The 23213-nt window shown below is 49.8% G+C and overlaps 1 protein-coding gene across 3 annotated transcripts in view; it reads right to left on the reverse strand.

Moving 5' to 3' along the window:
- Positions 1-23213, reverse strand: part of ZBTB7C (zinc finger and BTB domain containing 7C) — a 150329-nt gene that overhangs the window by 120738 nt on the left and 6378 nt on the right. The window contains exon 1 of one of the 3 annotated variants that reach the window (XM_042028842.1): positions 9058-9203. The exons of the other annotated variants lie outside the window; for them this stretch is intronic. The gene's annotated coding sequence lies outside the window, so the exon portion shown is untranslated. Of the gene's footprint in view, positions 1-9057; positions 9204-23213 lie in introns of those variants that run through there. 3 annotated transcript variants of the gene reach the window in all.

The following is a 23213-nucleotide window of genomic DNA, read 5'->3' on the forward strand; positions in this document are numbered from 1 at the left end:
AAACGAGAGGAAAAACTCCCTGGGTACATAACTGAAGCTTTCATTTGAGGATGGGGGGTGGATTAACTGAAAGAAAACTAAATAAGCTCTAAGGTCTCAGCTCCCTGCTGGTACAAGCAGGTGCAAATTCCAACACAGAGCCAAAGGCACGCCCACACCCATCTCTCTAAAGGCAGCAGGATTATCACTGCAGGAAATAACATCACAGACTGCTTCAGGTTGGAGGGAACCTTAAAGCTCATCCCATCCTACCCCCTGCCATGGGCAGGGACACCTTCCACTGTCCCAGAGTGCTCCAAGCCCTGTCCAACCTGGCCTGGGATGCTCCCAGGAATGGGGCAGCCCATGCCAGTGTCTGAGTGCACATCAGGATGTGGAGAAGAGTGCTTTAATCACTAGGCTGACAAGGGGCAAAATATACTTTAAAATTAAGGTGGGACAGGTCTAGGGTGGTTTGATAGGAAAATAAAGAAATAGTTATCCTGGATCTACGCCCCATTGCTTCCCCAGTGTTCTCCCACCTCTGCATCCCTCTGCCTGTCTCCTCCCACATGGTGAACTCTTCAGGATGCTGATTGCATCGTGCATTCTCTCAGCCTGGAGTCCTACCTACTGCCAGGACCCACCTACAGAGAAGGGGCTGGCCCCTCATCTTCTATCTCCTTTCCATCCCAAAATTTAACACCAGGTTTTGCTTTACACCAAGCTCTGTATCTTAAGTCATTCCATGCCATCCCATTCCACTTACCACAAACACTGTCACAATCAAAGCATAAAAAAGAAGGGAGAAATAGAGATGCAGAGATCCCCTGTATATGTGACAGGAACCACTGACGTGCCTGTAGACCAGCAGAAACAAACCCACCAGATGAAGAAGGGACACCAAAATGACCGCACAAGGGATTTTTAAGAACAAAAAGGAGAGGAAAACCATGGCCATGATACAAGCAACTACTTTCCAAGCTACTAAAGACAGAATAGAACACAAGAACAGCTTCTTGTCTGGCCTCTGCCCACAGTAGGCCAGCTACAGACTTGAACAAAACCCTGGGTGCATTCCAGGTCTGATGCATTCAGGGAAGATGTGTGCTGTCCCTAAAAGACCCTGCCACCCCAGGCACAGCACACACTGTCACAGACACCCTTTGGCTCTCACAGTTACTAAATTTACTAAAAGGACTAAGCAAAACTGCACTTCCCAGCAATAAAACCCTTCTCTGACAGCATCACCAGAGACCCCACTCGTGTATTAATTCAGAGGCTGCCCATTACCTATTAATTAGAGGACACTATTATGCAAATAATGAAAATTAATTAAACCCTCACTTATTAATCTAATACAGTCTCTTCCTTGCTGTTCTCAAATACACCCCAGGCAAGCAGCTACAATTTTTTAACTATAAAAGTGACAGTCTATGGGCTGACACTTCTTTAAAGGATGTCTTTAATATCAAAATAAAGTAAAACTGCCTCGTCTCCTGAGCGCAACTGCAATAATGAGCTGTTAAACCCAATCTCTCCCAGACTGCTGGGTTGAGGGAGATGGGATGTTTCCTTCCCAAAAAAACCTCATTCTTCTCCTAGGAGACTGCTTCTCCCCACTGAGCATATCTGGGCACACACAGTCCTGGCTTGATGTTTCTCTGGCTTTCACCCAAATCAGCTTTATGGGAAACACAGAGCTCCTGGGAATCACAGAATCACAGAATTTTGAGTTGGAAATGATCTTTAAAGGTCATCTAGTCCAACATCCCTGCCAAGGGCAGGGACATCTTCAACTACATGCAGCTCAGAGTCCTGCCTGAACTGATCTTGAATATTTTCAGGGATGGGGCATCCACCACTTCTCCAGGCAGTGTCGGGAGGCACCACTGCATCCCTCTTCCTCCTCCTCTGACAGCCACATCTCTGCACTGCCTAACAGCAACCTGTGTTGCAGGGAGCAAAAGGCAGCTCCTGAACCACAGCCTCCTCCCGAGATGCACCACCTCCTCTGGCTGCCACGTGTCCCGTGGTGCTTCAGTGTGCGCTCTACACCACGCCACAGACCTGCAACACAACCCTGAGATAACTCTTCAGAGCCACACACTGCCACCGTGGCAAATCACCCCCTGGCTCCCGTTTCACCCTTCGCATTCCTTTTGCCTACCAGACAGGGCCCTCATTTTTCCCAGGCTGTGTGTGCAGAGCCAGGGCATGGCAAGCAGGGCTGGGAGTGCTCTTCCTCACCGATGTCATCGTCAGCCAGCGCGAGGGACGGGGGTGCCTTGTTTTGCAGCTCCTGACGTGACTCAGAACAGCCTGGGAATTACACTTGGAATAAGTGATTAAAAACCCTGACTACTCCTCCATTACCATGCAGGGGCAATGCTCTCAGCAGCAGCAGCGGTCAGAGCTGCACCTTTCTAAATGAGAGCAAAATGAGGAGAACCAAGAGCTGGTACTCCTCCGGACTGTTCCCTGGGTATGTGGAGGTGGGAACAAGGGCTTGGAAAACCCTCAGAAGGGAATCTCCAGCACACATTTAATCACTCTCTGAACCCTAGCACAGAGCCACCTCCTTCAAAAAACCCTTCTCCAAGATGCCAGCCTCCTCCTGGCCAGTGTCTGCAGGCAGTACCTGTTTGGAAAAGCCAAAGAGCCACGGCAGGCATTTTGAAATGGAGGTGCCCAGACCCTCAGTCATATGTTGTATCTATCTCAAACATTAATATAAGCAGCTTGGATTTTCTTGGTAGGGAGGGAATCCTGGCGGGAAGAAAGAAACAGGATTTCAGAGGAGGAAACGCAGAGCAAAGGAAGGGTTTGAAGGGGAAGGGAGGAGGCCCCTTGACTAGAAGCAAGAAACTACAGCAAAATAAACTTGCTCAGATGCTCTCCTGGGGATTTGTGGCCTGAAATTCCAGCCACCTCCACCCACAGACAAGCAAAGGGCTGGAGCAGCAGAGACCTGAAAGATCCACCCTCGGCAGCCTGTGATCACGGGCATCAGCTGGCTTTACAAATCACAATCACAAGGAGAATCTTGGCCAGTTCCCCTCTATTTTTCTGAAAAGCTCCACGCTGTTGCAGCCCCATGTTCCCAGGTGCTTCATAAACCTCCCAGAGCTTGGGAGAAAAGTATTGTCCCTGCTTCCCCAGTTGGAAAAAAGAGCTCAGGAATTCAATTAGCATATAAGAATGCTCAAGCCTATGTGCTTGAGTCTCCCACACGGAATTAACTCATGGGCTTCGCAGCTGAGGACCAGGTAAACAAGAGATTCCAGCCCTTATTTAGGTACCCACCAAAATCAATTTCATGTATCTCAGCCTAGAGTGGCTTGGTCAAGGTCATGCATGGAGCCTGAGCAGAAATTAATTGTGAAGAACCCGAAGAAGATTTTTAAAGGGAGAATAAAAGCACTCTCCTTTCCAGACGTGAATTACTTTGCATTAACCCGAGCCTGCTCTATCCTGAAGCACCAACGCACCCATCGAGCAGCTGGACCTCAAGCCTTGCCCTTTGCTCATCAGCCAAAATCAACCCCAGCACAACGTTTAGCTCCTGCCTTGGCTGACAATTCCATACCCCAAGTCCTCTCTTTTGGGAGCCACTCCCACCTCACACCAGCTACCCCATACACAGCGATGCTGCCACATCCCAGTGGGATCACAGAATCACAGAATCATTCAGGTTGGAAAAGAGCTCCAAGCCCACGGAGTCCAAGCTGTGCCCGACCCTCACCTTGTCACCAGCCCAGAGCACTGAGTGCCATGTCCAGGCCTTCCTTGGACACCTCCAGGGATGGGGACTCCAAACGTCCCTGGGCAGCCTATTCCAATGACTGACCGCCCTTTCCATGGAGATGGACACTCCTTGGCTACAGCTAGGTTAACTGGATGACCAGCAGTCTAAGGCTCCCCATCTCCTTTTCACTGCCCAAAAACTCCTTCCTCTTTTTTTTACGTCTTTCCTTCCAGATCATTGTCCCACCCATGCCAATCCATCACTGCCTTCTATACAGTTTTCAAGGATCAAAGTAAAAAACTTTGGGGCTCCTTGTATTTGAGGAGAAGGGGGAAATCCAAGCCATTTGTTGTTTTGAATTTTGTATTTTCTGCAAGTTTTATGAGGCAACTATCTAAAAGCCTAAATAGTTAGTGCAAGTCAGGATCGTTTCACTGCAGACCTTAACATCTTCCACCTCCTTAAGGATGGAGACATCGGAAGAACCACAGCTACTGGCTTTGGACACTGGCTGAATGTTGTATCCTTACAATTCCCTGCCCATACTACAGAGATGTCCACAGATTTTGCCAAGAGGGCATATTATCATGCTAGGCCAGCTACTACTGCTTTACTTGCAACATCAAAACCAATCCCTGCCCTGGAAAATCAGAGAGAAGCTCCACAAGCAAGGCAGTGGAAACACAAAACCTGGAGTGACCTGTTGTGGTCACACAGGCAGGTAGTGGCCAAAGGAGGGCAACACCCCAGTGTCCCCTCAGGGAACGTTCACCTCCTGGGATGAATTACAGCTCTCAACATCAGCTTTTTGCTGCTTGTCCTCACCTTACTTCCTCCCACAAGCTGACCTGTCTGTAGTTACCTGTTCTGCAGCAAGTGTGGAGATCAGCAATATTCCCAGCTGCAGGTAAGAGCTGACTGATGCCAGGATCCGGGTGGAATCAGAGACAAGTTAGAGTTGGAAGTGGCAATTAAAGGTCATCTAATTCACCTCCCTGTCATGAACAGAGACATCTTCAACTAGATCTTGTTGCTCAGAGCCCCACTCAATCTGGCCTTGAATGCTTCCAGGGATGGAGCATGCATTACCTCGCTGGGCAACCTGTGCCAGTGTTTCACCAGCCTCATTGTAAAAACCTTCACCTTTATGTCTACTTTCAACAGACCCTCTTCTAGTTTAAAACTGTTACCCCCCTTGTCCTACTGCACCTGCCCTGCTAAGGACTCTGTCCCCATCTTTCATGCAGACCCTTCAGGCACTGGAAGGGCCTCTTAAGGTCTCCCTGGAGAGAGGCTGAACACTCCCAGCTCTCCCAGCCTTTTCCCATGGCAGAGATGCTCCATCTTACCCCAGTCCCCTGCAAGCCAAGGGGATCTCAGCAAGCTCCAGCAAGTGGCAGAGGGACACATCGTGGTCTGTGTGCTGGGGCAGCGGTCCAACACGACTGAAAAAGTGCATGCAGTGGTGCTTGTGTGCACCTTTGCAATTGTGAGAGCACAGACTGGGCAGCGATCTCCTCCCAGACTCACACCAGCACCTCCCCATCTCCTCCAACACTGAGCACAGCCCTGCCAGGATGCAAATCCACACCAACGCCTTCATTGCTCAGCTCATTCCTTCTGCCTTCCCACTTGGGCACCACAAAACGGGAAACAGCCTTGAAATAATGGCCATGATTACAGTTTGGTAGGTCTTAAATGTAGCAGAGAAAGACAGCCCTCCTCTTCATGACATTCCCAGTGTAACATGTCACAACACAACAAATGGCCCAAGGGAAATCTGTGGAGCTGGATGTAAATATTTTGATGTGCTCATGATAAAGCTTCTCAGTACTTACTGTCCACTGCCAAAAAACTAGGCTGCTCCCCATGCTTGCACCTCTACCCAGGCATGCATCCTCATCTGTTGTACACCAGGACACTCGCAAAATCCACCTGGCTCCTAGGAGTATTCATGACTTTCCATTGAAAGAGGGCTGCATTCCTTTTCTGTTCCATTTAAAATGAAATAAAAAACTAGAGAGCGGACAGGCGGCTAGGAGTTTCTGAGGTTTGACAGCCCATAATCAGAGATGAACTCGCCTGAAATAGAAGGAAACAAGCAGGAAACAAGCCCCTGAACTGCTCCCCGTTCATTTTTAGCAAGAAAACCAGGTGAGCACAGCAACTGCTATTTACCCTCTGAGTCACGGGAAGCAGCACCCAGAACAGATGCCTTGCCAAAGCTTTGCAGGACTTAAAAGAAAAAAACCAAAAAAAAACCAAACAAACAAACAAACAAAAAAAAACCTAAAAAAAAAAACAAAAAACAAAAAACAAAAAAACAAACGATTTGAGGCAAGTCTCAGGGCTTGCAAACTCCCTGTGAAATCCAGGCTTGGGATAACGAAGAGCTTCAGGGCTGAGGTCAGGCTGCTGCCGAGCACCTGCACTTAGCAATGCATCATTGACCGAATTCTGCTCGGGGCTTCAAAGCCCCACAGACGTCACCGGCTGCACAGTCTGGCCCAGTAACCCATAATTTCCCTGTAATCAGAAGCAACAGGGTGAGAGTTTTAGTGGCCATGCATAATGCATGTCCTCTGGCACGGCGGGGGGAGCAGGAGATGAGTACCACAGCTGGCAGCGCCGGCCACAGTGCCAGAGAACTGGACACCCCAAAACCCACAGAGCAGCTCCAAGTGCCCTGTAACACCCCAAAGGCCCCCCACCTCCTCTCTGCTCCCAGTTTTTTCCCCATATTCCCCACGCAGCAAGTCACACACGGATGGTTTCCCTGTGGCTGGTACCTACCTGCTCGTCAGCATCTGCTGCTCCTCAGCCTGCATGAGGGTCTGAGCATGTTGCTCACACACACCCCTCTCTCAGAGAGTATGGAAAAAGCCAGTTGAATAGTTTATCAGCACCACTCACTTTTCCAGATATGACACGCCCCACACTCAAAAGTCTGTGGTGGTTTCACAGCACTCTATGGAGCTGCTCCCTTGCAGCCTCTTGCTGCTACTTTCCTTCCCACTCCCCCTACCAATCCACTATCAACCTCATCACCATCATCCCAGATACCTTCCTGCTATCCAGCCTCCAGCACACACCCTCAGACATCAAGATCCAGCTCTCATCCCACCTGTGACCCCTCCTTATCCCCACATGAAGGGAAGCTGCTTTTATTCTGCTTTTCCCTTTATTTTCCCTCATGTATTCTTCCCCAGGCCACTCTGATCTCTCCCTTCCTGCACTCTTGGTCCTTCCCTAAAAATCCCAGTAAGTTTTAGACATCCCTGGAAACCACTGAGAGCATCTTACAGCAAGTTTTACATAATCCCAAAACACTCTTTGCCCTAAAACTATAATGAATTCACTCCACCAAGGGCAACGTGGCTTTCCAGAAGGAGACTTCCTCACCTGGATACCCACGGGTGGGTTTCAATCCAGGGCCAAGGTTCTACCAGGTCCCTTCCACATGCAGAGTCACAACTCCACTGGCACAGAAGCCAAACTGGGAGCACATACCAGGGACTCCCTCCTCTGTTTTATATCAAAAATGCACAGGACTGAGACCAGAAATCATCCAGGTCCACCTATCTGGGACACCAGCAACCAGGTCACACTTGGCCACACCATGGTGAGGCAGAAGCTCCTTCAAAAGGTTCCTGTGAACCAAGGATGCTCGTTGTGGCAGCTGCAACCCAAGCTCCAGCAGCACGAACCCTCTGCTGGAAAAGGGCAGCCAATAAAACTCCCCAGAAATGGTGGTTAGGCCCTGCTGCAGCCAAAAGATCTGGGTTTCTCTGGAAGGAGGCTTCTCCACGATCACAGAAGTATCAGCCCTGACTGAACTGCACAGAGCCCAGCATTTACCACCAGGGTGTAGCCTTTGAATACACCTCCTTCAAATGATCAGTGCTGAGCACAGCCCATGCCATCACTGCTGGAAGAGGATCAGGTGAAATCGTAACAGAGCTACCAAAAAACATGCAAACAGAGCACCTGGAGAGCACTGGGTGCTTCCCAATCCAACCTTGAGCCAATACGGGTGGTGGGAGCAAGGAAAGAATCAAGATTTGAGGTTGCTGAAGCAGAGCAGACCAGACATTCACATCAAGTGGTGTTTGCTACTGCAAATCTGCCAACAAAGGGAAAGCCCACCTGATAAATACCTCGGGCTGTGAGACTCAGCACATCTGGGGAAGGTCAGCAGACAGCGAGGGGGAGAGAGGAGGGCACATGGCACAAACTGGGACCTACTGGAAGATGTCTGCAAGAACTGGTTTCCTACAGAGCACAGGACCTCTAACAACAGTCCTCTTTGCACAGACAGCTCTAAGTGCTGCTCAGGAGATCAGTTTTCAAAAAATTTCACTCAAAGTCGAGGTTTGCTGTTGGGGAGGAAGACTGATGTATCTCAGCCCTTGCTGAGGCTGCACCTCTCTGCTCAGAGGAGGGGAAACAAGAGCCTTCCCACACCACCAGCAGCATCTCTTGCTCTTTGCCTTTCTCTGTTCTGAAGCTGTGCCACCTGGCAGGTATCACACACTTCTTGAGCCCCTCTCCCACCTACCCAAGCTGCAGCAAGAGGTGAGTCCCATCCGGTGGCTGGGGTGCAAGACCCTGGAATGCTCTTGGTCAGACCCTGTGGCATTGCCTGTGTGGGTTGCATAAATAATTGATGGGGACCCAAGCAGTAGAAGGGGATTTCAGAGGGGAAAAACCCAGTGACAGATCTACAGTTTGAGTAACCTTCACCAGGCTCTGCCACCATCACCAGCCAAGGACCTTCTCCCAGGATATGGGGCCACCACGAGCTCTTCCCTTGCATGTTCCTCACACTCTCAGGAGCAGAGGGTTTTATAGACACAAACACCTCTGGCTCCTCAGAAAATATACCAGTTTTGGGAAGTGCATCACGCAGCAACACCTCCAAAAGGCCCGTGCCATTCCCCTCACTCCATGTCCCAGCATGCCAGCACTCAAAATGCACAAAATACAACCTCAAGTCCAAAAAACACACTATTACCTAAACCCTCCATCCCCTCCCCACACACAGAGCAGATCACAGACACAACTCTCCAGTCTGATACTGGGTTATAGGGGTTAAACTTTATGGCCTCAAAACCAACATTTTATACCCAAAAGAGGAGGTGGAGGGGCACGACAACGTGCCATGCCCCAAGCTGTGCGCTCCCACACTCGGGGATATCTCACCTGAATTCTTACATAAACCCACCCAAGCCCTGCAGGTGCACCAAGGAAATTAAAACAAAAACTGAGAAAGTGAAAATAAAACCTGAGAAAACGAAAATTAAACCTAAGAAAATTAAAATGCAAACTACCTCCTGCAATATGACGGCTCCCTGGATCAGTTGCCGTACGTCCTCGGGAGTTTTTGGGGAGGACACCTCCACATCGGCAAACAACCAACCGCATCGAAATGACTGCACCCCATCTTCTGCCTGCAAAAGCTCTGGCTGGTGGGATTTTTTTTTTCCCTACAGCAGTTTGACTCAGAGGTCTGGCCAGACTCACAGCTCTCAAATTCGTTTAATAAATCATCTCCTAACCCCGCCCAGAAGCAAAAGGCAAATCTCTGTCTCCCAGGCACCTCCTGATTGGACTAACGTGCCTCTTGCTAATGACCCTGCAAGGAATAGCACGGCTCGAGTGACGTGTTTATGAAGACAAATATTTTAACTTCACAGTTTAGCGCTGTAAACTCGTTTCAGCCAGAGAGTCTCTTTAAGTTGGTTCCAGGAGAAAATGCCTCAATAATTAATTTTTTTTTTTTTAATTTATTTTTTAAGCTATGAAATATTAATTGCAGTGAAATACGTGGCATGTCTTTCAGGTGCAATTAGTAGCTGCTGGTGGATGAAAAAAAAACCTGGCTGGTGAAGCCCAGCGAAGGGATGGGAGTGATTTCTCCCCTCAGCAGAGGGAATGCAGCGCTCTGCCCTATCTAATCTCACTATAGCAACGGGAAGACCTTGGCAACCCCGATCTTTACAGTTATTAAGATGGGAGCGGGAAGAGTCGGGAGCACAGCGCCGAGGGATGCTCGGCCGAGAGCCCGGCTGCCGAGGAAATAAAGCATCCTGTCTCACTCGGGGGAATGCAGGGTCTGCCAAGCTCCCAGGGTGGGGCAGTAGCCCAAGGCTGGCTCCCCAAGACTTTCTTACGGTGGCTTTTTATGCCAAAGAGGAGACAGGCAGCTCCCCATCACATCTCAGAGAAGGATCTCCAACTCCTGCAGCTCGGACCTGCTGGAGGAAGCCACGGAGATGCTCCAGGGCTGGAGCCCCTCTGCTCTGCAGCCAGCCTGCGACAGCTGGGGGTGTTCAGCTGCACAAGAGAAGGCTCCAGGGAGACCTGAGGGCTCCTGCCAGTGCCTAAAAAAGTTTCTAAGAAAGATGGGGACAAAGCTTTTAGCAGGGCCTATTGCAGTAACGATATTAAATTTAGAGAACGTAGGTTTAGACTACCTCTTGCTATACCTGCTGTGTAGGTTTAGTCCCCTCTGTCCAGAAGGATGGAATTTTTACACTGAGGGTGGTGAGGCCTCAGTTGCCCAGAGAAGTTGTGGCTGCCCCATCCCTGGAAGTGTTCACGGTCAGGCTGCGTGGGGCTCTGAGCAACCTGGTCTATTTTAAGACATCCCTCCTCAACGCAGGCGGTTGGAGTAGATGATCTTCCAACCCCAACTATTCTATGATTCCCTAATGCCACCAAAGATCCGAGAGGAACACGCTGCTTTTGGGACCAGGGGTCAAGTCCGCAGCCAGCTGCTCTCCCTCAGCCCCAGATTCAGCCACAAGGACGTGCCCAGACAGGATGGGGACAAGGAGGCTCCCCCGTAAGTGCCACCCACCCTGGGGCTGCCAGCAACCTGCCCCACTGCCATCTCCAGAGATTGCTCACTCTCAGTTCTCACCAGGATGATTCACCCTCAAATGCAAAGGCACCAAGTGCTCAGATCAGTTTATTGCAAAATAGTGCATCTTGGTGACTGCCTGGCCCAGAGCCACCTTGGTCCTGGGCTCCCAGACTTCAGGGACAGCCCCAGGGCTAGCCTGGAGGCCACCAGCTCCTGCCCATAGCTTGGTCCCACCTGGGCAGAGCAGAGAGCTGTGGGACTTCTCCCCTGTCTAAGAGAGATACTTCACTAAGACCTCATTCGTCCTGCATCCCCCTAAAAGCGGATTTCAGGCTGCTAGGAGCTGCACAACCAGACCCTACAGCTCCCTGACCAGCCCTGAACATCTCCCACCCCTTCTGCTGCACCAGCTCACCATGACAGACACTCACAAGAACACGCTACTGACTCAGAGAGGGCTGCCTGGGGACCCTCCAAGGCTAAATTGCTACTACTTCTATTCACACTGCCAGTAGAATAATAATAACAATAATAATAATAACAATAATAATAATAATCCATAACCAACTTCCAAGGCAGTGTGAGTCAGTCTTTTTGGTGGCAGAAGTTGTGTTTGTCTCTAGCACTGCTCTTCTTGGCACCTCAAAGTCCTGGGATCACATTCCTCCCACAGCTTCCTCTGCTATCAATTTCCACATAAATTCAGCTGTTTCTTTCCTTCCAGCAGCCTCATTAGCCCAAAGTTTCTTCGCCAGACTAAAGAACTGCCTCAACCCTAGCAGAGGTGTGTGTCCCCAGCTCACAGCAGCTGGGACAGCCCTTGCTGCTCCATGCTACCTTCTACTCCCCAGACAGAGCACTGGAACTTTCCTCACCACCAAAGTCCCCAGCTGACTTCCAGCCACATTCCTCGTGATTCCAGTGTTAACTCCTCCAGGGTTTTACCAGCATTACAACATAAAGCAGGCAACTGGGCCAACTCCGGACAGAACTAGATGCTGCTGGTCATTTTTTCCAAGGAAAAGAAAGAGAGGAAGCCCCCACTTAGCTCTTTTGGGTGAAAAACATCAGGGCAGGCCATGTTAAAATACCACTATGAATGGAGAAGCAGCAGGAAAAAACCACTAGATTAGACAAAGCAATTTGATCCCCATTCAAGAAGGTGCAGAAAACTTTGATCTAAGATTCCCACCCCTCAGCCAGCTCTTCAGATGGTGAATACTGACCAAATTCCATGGAGCTCTGCTGATAGTCACCCATCCATCCAACCCCTTAGGACTCCTCTGAGTGTACAAAAGAGGTTTTGCTTGCTTTTATTTTTTTATTTTTGACTGGGCTGGAAAGTACCTCAGTCAAAACACACAGTGCCCTTGGTGCACATTAAAACCAAAAGCACTCGGAGTTAAATGTCAATATTTTAATAATTTGACCTTATCTGGCCAAAACCAGCACGCTGCCACCCTCCCTGTGTCCCCTCCGTCCAGGCAGGGACCAGGGCTGCCAGCAGGCTGCCAGGCCATGTGCTAGCTGTCCCAGCAGTGGGAATGCTGCTGGGCAGAGCAGCGGTGGTAAATCAAAACGCAGCGAGACAGTGTGTCATCCCAGGGGCCCGTTCCAGCCTCAGACACCCGCCAGCACCAGGGACCAGCAGGCTCTTTATCTTGTCACCAGTGACTAAGAGCATCCCTGGCATGACGGTACCACAAAAATACAGGTGACAGGAAATGGCCCTTTTCCAAGGAGGACGGATCCTTTATTACGTCCTGTTTATCTCCCATATTACTGAAGGGAAAGCCATGAAGCATGAGATCCTTTCAGGTTCTCTGAATCCACTTAGATTTTATCTCTGGAGCTGGAGCTTTCCAGGAATGAAATAGCTGCAAGACACAACGTGGATGAAACGAAAGCAAATAGAGAGTCTCCAACATGAAAGGCAAACTAAAAGGATGACAGCACTAGTTATACGGAAGGAGAAATAAGGAGGAAAGGAAATTAAAAGCAATTAAAGGGAATTAATTAGAAGGTATGATGGAGCTATGAAAGAGGAAAAACAGCTATGCAGAGTTCACTAAATACCCCCAAACTTTTAATTGTCACACTTGGAACTGCAAGCCCTGGAGGTTCAAAATCCCCCTGGCAGTTTCCAAATGAAAAAAATTCCCATGGCTTAAACAAATTACTTCTTTGCCTCTAAGTCTGAATGGCAGACAAGATTCTGAGCTTCTACTCCAAACCATGAGATAGAAGTGCATCCTGCTCTCCCCTTCAGTCCACTGACCAAGGTGGACAGCCCACGCCAGCATCTGATACCAGGAGTTGGGGCTTCAAGTAGAATATTGATATTGCAGTCCCAAGATTTGGGCTGAATCATTTGCATCTACCCAATGTTCCTGGTAGGGTTTTCACAGGGCCCTGGGGGTTTTGGGGCCATCGTCTGTGCTTGAAGTCACCAGGATGAGACATGCTGCTGGGTTAGTCCTGGGGGAGACGGCTGGCACCTGGAGCATCTCACCTCTCATCAGAAAGCACTGTTTGCATTTTCCACTAAAACCTAACAGTCTTTTCCACAGGACCACAGAATGGTTTGGGTTGGAAGGGACCTTAAAGACCATCTCAACCATGGACAGGGATACCTTCCACTATCCCAGCCTGCTCCAAGACCTGTCCAACCTGGCCTTGGACACTGCCAAGGATCCAGGGGCAGCCACAGCTGCTCTGGGCACCCTGTGCCAGGGCCTCACAGGGAAGAACTTCTTCCCAATATTCCATCTAACCCTGCCCTCTGGCAGTTAAAAACCTGATCATCATCCCCAGTTCTGAACCAGAATGAGGTTCTAAGTCACAACATTGCCATGCAAAGGGCTGCAGAGAGGAGGAGTCCCTTGTTTCACCAGGCCTTCCCTTCGCCAACCACCTTGGTTTTAACCCTGAGAAGTGAGGAAGTTCCCTCTGGAGATCAAAAAGTCCCTTATTAAGGGAATAGTGGCGATGGCTGGGAGGAGCAACAAGAGGTCGTAAAAAAAGCAGGCAGACACTGTTTGTCTTGGCCTCCTGGAGATGTATTATTTTCCCGGGATGCAAGCTCCAGCCCCACGCTGAAAGCAAGGATGCATGGAACAGAGACGGGGCTGCCTTGCCAACGTGGAGTTTGTTTCGGAAGAAACTCACCCGGCATTTCCGTGCAGGAAGGAGACAGTGGGGCTGCACAGCCAGAGCTGCTGGATGGTGCCTGGAAAGCACCAGCCAGATCCTCCAGGCTTGGGGTGCATGCACAGGGTCCATGCAGCGCCCCAAAAAACCCATACAGGGAGGTGGGCAAAGTTTAAAGCTCCCCTATGGTCATCCCAAGCTCTCCATCCATCCATCCGTGCTTGATTCCATCAGCTACGAGGTAGGTCATGTACAGGTCTACAGAGTCCGTGCCAAAGGCTCTCTCCCCATCCCCTGCACCAGCCCTGCCACCCCCTCTGCCTCAGCCACCACTCCACTGCTGTCTTCAGAGACCCACGAAGCCATGGCTGTGTTTAATTAAGTGACCTCACGCTGATTTACACAATAATAACCCTGTTTCCCAACATACCAGCTTCAGGCAGCTCCCTCCAGTGACAGAACCACACTACTCCAAGGCAAGGGAGAACTTCATTATGAGTTACCCATTACAATTCAGAATTTTAAAAATATCTTCTTTATATTAAAGGCACAGCTAATTTGACACAAAAATCAACTCATTTTTAACACAAGTCTAGGGAGGAATTTTTTTTCTTCTTTTTTTTTTTTTTTTACTTGAACTGGTTTTGCTTGGACTGTTTCATGCTTTGAAGATAATTATAACTATTTAGCTTTATACCTCACTTGCTCTGAAAGTTACAAGCCTCCCAGATCTCCTTGGTTTATTTGGGACCAGGGTTTGAAAGTCACAGCTGTCACCAGCCCAACTGCCATTAGGGAGATTAATCTTACCCAAGATGTATCTCTGGGAAGGTCTGAATCACAGGGTTGGATCCTGCTCTTGGTTATGCGGCGTTACAAGAATTGCAAGAAGGGGAGGAAAAACAAAGCTGAGCTGGACTGGTGAGCATCAAACCTCCTGCTGTGGGACTGGATGGGGACATTTGGGACTTTTGAGCAGAATATTTATGCCCTGTGCAGCAAAGCAGAGCCCTGCCCCCGTGCTGGATCTGCCAGGCACTGGGGCAAGTTAGTAAAATTAATAGCAATAACCAAATTGGGAAAGTCAACAGAGCATCAACCAGTGGCCTTGCCTATGTGATGGGTGGGAAAGTTTTAGCTGCTGGTCCCTGGTGATGCTCGTGGAGACCCTCTGCTGCTCTGGCATGTGTCGTGGATGACATTCCTCACTCCTGAATTAGGGAACCTCCTATTCCTTAGTGCCAAATTAACTCAAATAATGAAGTGGTGAGGGAACACCCCATCCCATGGCAAACCCCAGGCACTGCTGGGACAACCAGCTTGTGAATAAGCCCCCACAAACAGCCAGCACCTCTGTCCCCCCACCCCTCCCAGCTTGTCATCCATCCACAGGAGCAAAATAAAAGCTTTGGGCTTTTAGTTAAAAGAGAAGAGCATCGAATCAGGGTCTTGCCATCCACACTGAGAACACAGGCAGCACCTACAAGGAAGAAATTAGTTTAAGCCACCAGATCTCAGACCGATTCAAAGCAAACCCTGAAAAGTCACCAGATAGTTCTTACATACTCCTACACACACAAGACACCAAAGGGACAAAAGGAACTGCCTGGCAGGGGAGGAACTGGAACAGCTCCAAGTGAAGAGCTGCACTCACAGGGGAGCTGGTACGAAGAGGTACCAGCGTGCAATGCCTCCTTCCTGGCTCTGCTGCCTGCAACATGCAGGGAAACAAATCAAGAGCAGCTTTTGTGCTGGAGCAGAATCTGCTGAAAGGTCTTCTCAGTGCACCTCAAAGGTAAAGGACTTTCAGCAACTGCCAACCTGAAAATTGAGGAGGGAATCGTGTGTGGTGAGGTTCTGCTGCAGGTTAGTGCAAGGAGAGCCTGGCCTGAAACCAGGTGTGGAATGGGCTGGTGGTCTCCAACCACATGCACACCACTGAAACAAGGTTTGAGGAGTGTAACATTTGTTTTGGGTTGGGTTTGCTGCCTGCCAAGTCAGGCTGCTTCGTGAATTAGCCCATTTCTTGTAGGGGCCCAGACCAGGAGCCCAAGAGATACAACTCAGCTGCACCTGCAGCAAACACTGCTGGGGTCAGAAGGCGCAGGGAGATTCTCACCTTTAATTTGGGGAACCTGCAATGGATCAGCATCACATTTTCCTTACGAAAGCAGCAGAATTCAGTTTACAAATTAAAAGGCTGCAGCCCATAAACGATTAGCATGCACTTCCCACTGCATAACGCTATCATTGTCAATATAACTGTAAACCTCTTCTTTAAAGCACAGTCTTACAGAATTATTCTGCCTCAGGCTCCACTGAGTTTGCAGCGCCCTGTATTTGTTCCTCAGCTGAGACACTTGCAAGTCAAGCGCTGAATGGCAGTGTTGCTGCTACAGGGATTGTGCAGCTAAATAATTCAGTAACCAATTACTGTTTAACAATATCCCTCCCCATCATCCCAGCGTCGATCCATCATCCCAGGCCAAGAGAGCCCAGCAGAAAGGAGGCAGCAAGAAGCCTCCCTGTGATGTAAACACATTGACTCGCGTATAATATACAACTTATTGATCAGAGGACAAGGTATACAGCACATTTTATTGCATGCTAAATGAGGGCTGTAATGAATTGCTGCTTGCCTCCAGGTCATTTGTTTGATTGCCACCTAAGCAAACTGGTGAGGGCAAAAGGTCCTGCCTCTGGGACGGGTCCTTGGTGAAATGAGCTGCTGATCAAGAGAAACAAGAGAAGCAGAAAGCAGGACAGTTTAATGCTCATTCTGTGCCCAGACCAGGAAAGCTGGTCTTCTCCCTCATCCCCAAAATGTACGAGACACAACTGTAGTTGATGCTTTCACCAACAGCATCAGGGCCACTGCACCCACCCAGGTCTTCAGCAAGGGCATCCAATGCTCCCCAGCTCGGATGCATCCCACTCAGGACCTGGTCCTCCCAGCCTGTCACTGTGCCTGGTCTGGGATCTGAAAACACAGCTGGTTTCACATTTGAAGACTCACGGACACACAGCACACATGACCAGCTGCCCTCCTGGCTATGAGACAAGGGCTGAACCTGTTCTTCATGCAGGGCATGGCCAGAGCTCACCCAGCCTTTCTCCACCACTGCGGCTCTGCGGAGAGACACGCCTGGGTATTAAAGATATCCCTCCTGCCTGCTCGGTTCCTCCTTTGTGTAGCTTTAAAGCTTTCTTCTGCGCAGCTATAAAAGGGTGCGAGAAAACTTGGAAAGGAAGCCCTGGGTGGTACAGACAACTGGAACAAGGAGCAATCTGTGCCTGGGGCAGGGGAGGGGGTGGCAGAGCCCACACGGTGCCAGGCTGAATGGCTGCCGGGGAGGAAATGACACACCACACTATCCTGCTTTTGTCCAGGGGCGAGACCAAAACGCTCCAGAGGAAAAAGGAAAACCAAAAAGGGATTATTCTGCCTTGTGTTCTCCCTCCCCTCGCCTCTCTGCCCCCCCCAGGCAGGCTACAGGTGATTGCCTCCTCATCCTCGCTCCACTGGACCGTGGGGCATCGTGATCTGAGCAGCATCTGGTTCGCTTTAGCGCTGGGCTTATACTTTCATGCTCCTCAGGTTTCTCCCTGCTTTTTAGTTAGGAATCACGGCCACGAGGCCACCCATTGCTGGGTCTGGCTGGGCAGCAGAGCCCGGGTGCAGGAACACCCCACTCCACTGCCAGGGAAATGCCACCGGGAGGGGGTGACAGGCAGTGTCCCCCAGCCCTGCCTGTGTGCAAGGTGACACCAAGCACACGCCAGCCAAGGTGCCCACACTGGTGGCCTCCCCCAATCCCCACCTCCCAAAGAACTGTGACTCCAGCAGCATCCTGGCTGCACTCTCTGGAAAAATTAAGACTTAAAAGCTTTTCGGCCTTGTTTTTCCAAAGTTAAGCACAAAGAGTGGGTGTTTTCCAAACCCGCACTCTCTCATCTCATGCTCCCCCACCAGAGTCCATCACTGGGGTAATCCCATCCCCAATGGCTTGTCTCCTCCCTCCCCACAACTGAGGCTTGTCCTCGGATCAGATCCTTCACCCGCGGCTCGTGAACTATCTCCCAAATGGCCAACCACCCTCTGAAGCCCCACCCCACCATATCACATGTTTTCTTCAATCTCTCTCTTTTTCCCCGGTGTTTTGGTATCTCACCCATTATCCTCCCTTGTAAAAGGACCAGAACTGACACTTTAATCCTCAGACAAAACTCTCTCTGTATCTGGGCCACCTCTCACTCCTCACTTCAAGCATAATGAAAACGAGCAAGGCACAAATGCCATTTTCGTATAAATTAAGAAGCCTGCCCTGAAAGGAACCAAAATCTCTATTGCACATACCCACAGTGATGGTGTATCTCACTAAAAACAAAACCCCAGAGGAACCCCGACTAAACAACTCTCCACAGACACAAGTTCTCCTCCTGCATCACTTGAGCACTTTGAAAGGTCAATACTAGGAAAAAATTCTTCCCTGTGAGGGTGGGCAGGCCCTGGCACAGGGTGCCCAGAGCAGCTGTGGCTGCCCCTGGATCCCTGGCAGTGTCCAAGGCCAGGTTGGAGGGGGCTTGGAGCAGGCTGGGACAGTGGAAGGTGTCCCTGCCCGTGAGGTTCAGCACCTTCAGCTGGTACCAATCATCACAGCATCCCTTCAGCCCAGCTCTCACTCAACAGATACCAGGGCTTCTCTGACTACATCAGCTATAAAACCCTCTGTCCACCCCCGAGCTGGCTGGGCCCTCAGTGATAGAAGCTGTAAACAACAAAAAAAAAACCCATATTATCAATTGCAGCAGACACATCCAGGTCGTGTTTTATTTCTTCTGCATGTCAGAGCTTTTTCCTCTTTAAGGAAAACCCAGAGCTCCCCTTTTTATTCCTCTTTCAAACAACGATTTCCACACTTTAAAGTTAAAATAATAACAAAGAAACCAGCTCCTCACCCCCATCTTTAGTTTAATACCAGCTGGAGGACAGTGGGCCTTGCAAAGCTGGACAGTGAGTTGGATGACGGAAATGGTCTGGCTTTTTCCCATTAAATTCATTTTTGTAGGGTTAATGTGCAATGCCACCACTGCCCCCAGCTCCAACAGCAAAGAGGAGGATGGGCTGGGAGCAAGTACGTGGCTTGGGGATTTTGGTGCCTTGTCAGGTGTGACTGACCCTCAGTGAGCTACAGCCCTTTTGCAAACAAAAACTGGGGGTAGAAGAGGGTCAGAAATGTGCAGGTGTCTCAGCTGACATCACCGGCACAAGGTCACCTTGCCGAGTACATCTTGATGAGGTAAACCCTAAGTAAAGACTGAAGATCTGCCACTTCCACATGGATCCAATCCCGAGAAAGGAGGGCTCCAAACCTCCCTCATGGGGCTCTGCAGTGCCCAGTCTGGACTGAGAAGATTCCCCTTTCCTTTCGCCCTCCCTGAAGACTCATCTCGAGCACCTCCAGCTCTGAAGAACAAAACCTGACCGCTGTCCCTCCAAAAAACAGCGTCCAGTGGCAGCACCAGCACAGCCCCCTTCCCAAGCCCAACCATGCAGTAGAGCCACCTATCACAAACTCCTCATCAGCACCCGTCCCTCGTCCACGGAGAAAAGCTGCTCCATACAGACACACGACCCTCTTTACATTCCTAATGAATTACTATGGACAACCCATAGGCGTGGCTGGTCAGCCAACCTGCCGTGCCTGCAGCACAGCCTCCTCTTGCTCAGCTGATGAAGGACCTGACCTGGACAGGGCTGGACAGTGAGCCCTGCCTCTGGGGAGGGAGAAGGAGAACCCATGGGAAGGTGGGGAAGGGATCATGCTGGCGATGGACTCTGAGGAAGACCCACAGCACAAGGTCAAAGTGATGGAGACACTTAAGATGGAGGAGCAGAAGAGGACAACCCCGAGCATGAAGCACCGCAAACAGAAGGAAGATTTACCCCTCTGGGTCACCTCAATCACCTGGGTGTCCCCAGGACATGAGTCACCAGACACTCCTTAGTCAGCCCAGCCACCACAGGCACCACCAGCCCTAGGGCCAGCGCAGGGTGGGGAGCCCCAGGGAAGCACAGAAAGGAGCCGCCAGCCTCAGGGTGCACTGTCTGAGCATTTGCATATTGGAAACCACATAAAAACACCCCCTAATACCAATAAAAACAGCGTAAGAGCAAAAGAGAAATGCAACTGCCCATCTACCAAGGGTGCACACCCCATGCCAAACCCACCAGGGCGGCTGCCAAAACTCCCAAAGATGTTGCCACCCCCAGGAGCTCACGGTGGAGCACCAGATGAGGCAGAGGGTGTGAGGAAAAGGTGTTCGGCAGTATTCAGCGTGGCAGAAAAATGGTTTGTGGGTTGGGTTGTTTTTTGGGTTTTTTTTTTTGTAAACCACACCTGCACATCATCCACCCATTTGTGCCCCTCCAGACTCATCCACACACTCGACACTTGCAAGCTGCTTCCCAGTAAGGACCAACTTTGTTAAGAAAAAGTACAGGGCCTGAGGCAAAATTAGCTTTTTGTCTACCAAACAGGCAATTATCTCTTGCACAACTATGCAAGTCTAAAACACAGGAGAAGCAATATTAAGCTTCACTAAAATGGTGCCTTTAAAGTACAAATTGTTGCAACATATGAAAATAACATGGGGGATTTGCAGTTGTGGAAAATTTGGAGCACTTTTTATTTTATAATTTTCAGGCACACCAGGCTCCCAATCGAGGTGACCCAAAAAAAATCACAACTTTCAGCTGTGCTACACACAGCACCCCATTTTTAGATTATTTTAGAGGAGGTAGAATGATCTGCTTCTCTGTTCCTCCTGAAGGCCCACAGATATGTTCCTTTCAGTATTTAAAGGGAGCTTATAAAAAAGATGGAAAGGGACTTTTTACATGGGCATGTAGTGATAGGACAAGGGAGAACCGTTTTAAACTCAGAAGGTAAATTTAGATTAGATGTTACAAAGAAATCCTTCCCTGTGAGGGTGGTCAGGCCCTGGCACAGGTTTCCCAGAGCAGCTGCAGCTGCCCCATCCCTGGAAGTTTCCAAGGACAGGCTGGACAAGGCTTGGAGCAAGCTGGGATATTGGAAGGTGTCCTGGATGAGCTTTAAGAACCCTTCCAACCCAAACCATTCTGTAGAAGACATTAAAAAAGGCATCAAAACTTAACACAGGCCATGCTTCTGGAGTCTGTATGTACCTGTACAGACAAATCTGCTTAAATGGGATCCCCAAGTTGCATCAGCATCACAAAAAATTAAGTGAACACTCTCTTTCTTGTATTTTGAAAAGGAACTAAAATGGGTCATTTCTAACCTGATACCATTAATTTACATGTTGATGTTTGTTTAGTGAAGCCTGTCTATCCCGGGTCACTTAAACCTTAAAACCTGAATATGGGAAACGAATGCATCGCCTTATTAATTACATGTTATGAAAGGACTCATTTTACAGCCTAATAGTTTGAAACAGTTAAAAGAAACCCTGCTGCTGGTGTCCTGCTTACAATTCACATGGCAACTCTGCGCTTCTGACCAGGCCGACCAAGAAGGGCTTATCTCTTCGTGGGGAAAACAAATAACTACATATCAGACATAAATTTAATTAATCCCAGGCATCAGCCAGCACCAGCTCTGCAGCCATCACAGAAGCACAGAATAAATACCCTGACCTGGAAAGCCCCACAAAGACCATCAATGCCCAGCTCCTGGCACTGCACACGACAGCCCAGACAATCACAATGCCTGGTGCCTTTGGGTTGGAGAGAAGATCAAGGTCCACAATACGAATTTCAGACCCAAGAAGAAACTCTAAGGTGGAAACATCCAAAGAAAAGGACAATTCACAAAGGCCAGGCTGACCAGTAACAGCGCTGCCCACAAATCCCCACTGAGCAACCTCAGTTGTGCCAACAACCACGTTTCTCTTCTCCCCTGTTTAATTCATAATCGAGATGCTCAAAAGCGACAATGAACACCCCGAATATGTTCTCTCACATCTTCTGGACTTCAGCCTCGAGCTCCCTGCTGAGCTGGAGGAGGTCACCATGCTCCTGCCCACCCTTTTCTCGGCTTCACTTTGATCGGGCACTCACCACAGAGCAAGGCAACCTAAAAACAAAGGCCCCAAAGGGATCCATACATCAAACTTGCCAGTGGCTTCTGACTCGTGCCCCTGTGCCAAGGCACAACAGGCTCTACGGAAGGGCTCATCTTCGTGGAAGTCACGGAGTTCATCTCCTGCCAGTTAGCTTAACGTCCCTACACTTGCTAATGCTGATTTGGTTACTTGATCAAGCATGCAAATCTTCAGGTCTCACGCTAGACAAAGCCTGGAGAAAGGAGAAAGCCGGAGCAAACAAATATGTAAAAGTTGGATTTATTAAAATGAAAAAAAAAAAAAGGACAGGGGGGCGGCAAGAAGCAAACTCTTCTCCTCCCTCCCCACCTCCTCCTCTGATGTGTGTTCTTAAACATGATGCAATGAGAGGGCCTGCACAGCAGTGGAAAGGTTCCTGTCACCAGGAACAGAGACCGAGAGCTCCCACAGGGCAAAGGCCACCTTGCACACTGGTAAATGTTGTACCCAGCAGACACAAGATCTGCAAGAAGCAGCAACAGGAAGCTGTGAGGCTCCACTTTTCTCAGCAAATCAGTAACTCATAAAGCTACATAGGACTTGACTGGCAGGTCAAGGGAGAAAATTCTGCCCCTTCTACTCAGCTCAGCTAAAACCCCACCTGCAGAGCTGCCCCCAGCTGCAGAGCCCCCAACATAGGTAGGACAGGGAGCTGCTGCAGCCAGTCCAGAGGAGGCCACCAAGATGCTCCAGGGCTGGAGCCCCTCTGCTCTGCAGCCAGCCTGGGACAGCTGGGGGTGTTCAGCTGCACAAGAGAAGGCTCCAGGGAGAGCTCAGAGCCCCTGGCAGGGCCTAAAGGGGCTCCAGGAGAGCTGCAGAGGGACTGGGGACAAGACATGCAGGGACAGGACACAGGGAATGGCTTCCCAGTGCCAGAGGGCAGGGATGGATGGGATATTGGGAAGGAATTGCTGTCTGTGAGGGTGGGCAGGCCCTGGCACAGGGTGCCCAGAGCAGCTGTGGCCGCCCCTGGATCCCTGGCAGTGTCCAAGGCCAGGCTGGAGAGAGCTTGGAGCAACCTGGGACAGTGGAAGGTGTCCCTGGATGGGCTTCAAGGTCTCTTCCAGCCCAAACCATTCCATAACTTTCTAGAGCATCATGCACCCCACAACCCAAAAGAGCCCAAGTCTCTTGGCTGGCAGAGGCAACAACCTTCAGACAAGCCATAGAGCTGCCAGTTTTACCCACTGAAAGACATAAATAAAATGCCCACATCATGTTCATAGGGGAGTCCAATAGTTTCTGATAGGATTCATGCTATTTGTGGACCCAAATTTTCCCTGCAGCTACAAGTAGACAAAGCAATTTTGCATTTTGGGT

Source organism: Corvus kubaryi, unplaced genomic scaffold (assembly GCF_017639235.1).
Source record: "Corvus kubaryi isolate FWS band 111438036 unplaced genomic scaffold, C.kubaryi_AGA036_p1.0 37308, whole genome shotgun sequence".
NCBI lineage: Eukaryota > Metazoa > Chordata > Aves > Passeriformes > Corvidae > Corvus > Corvus kubaryi.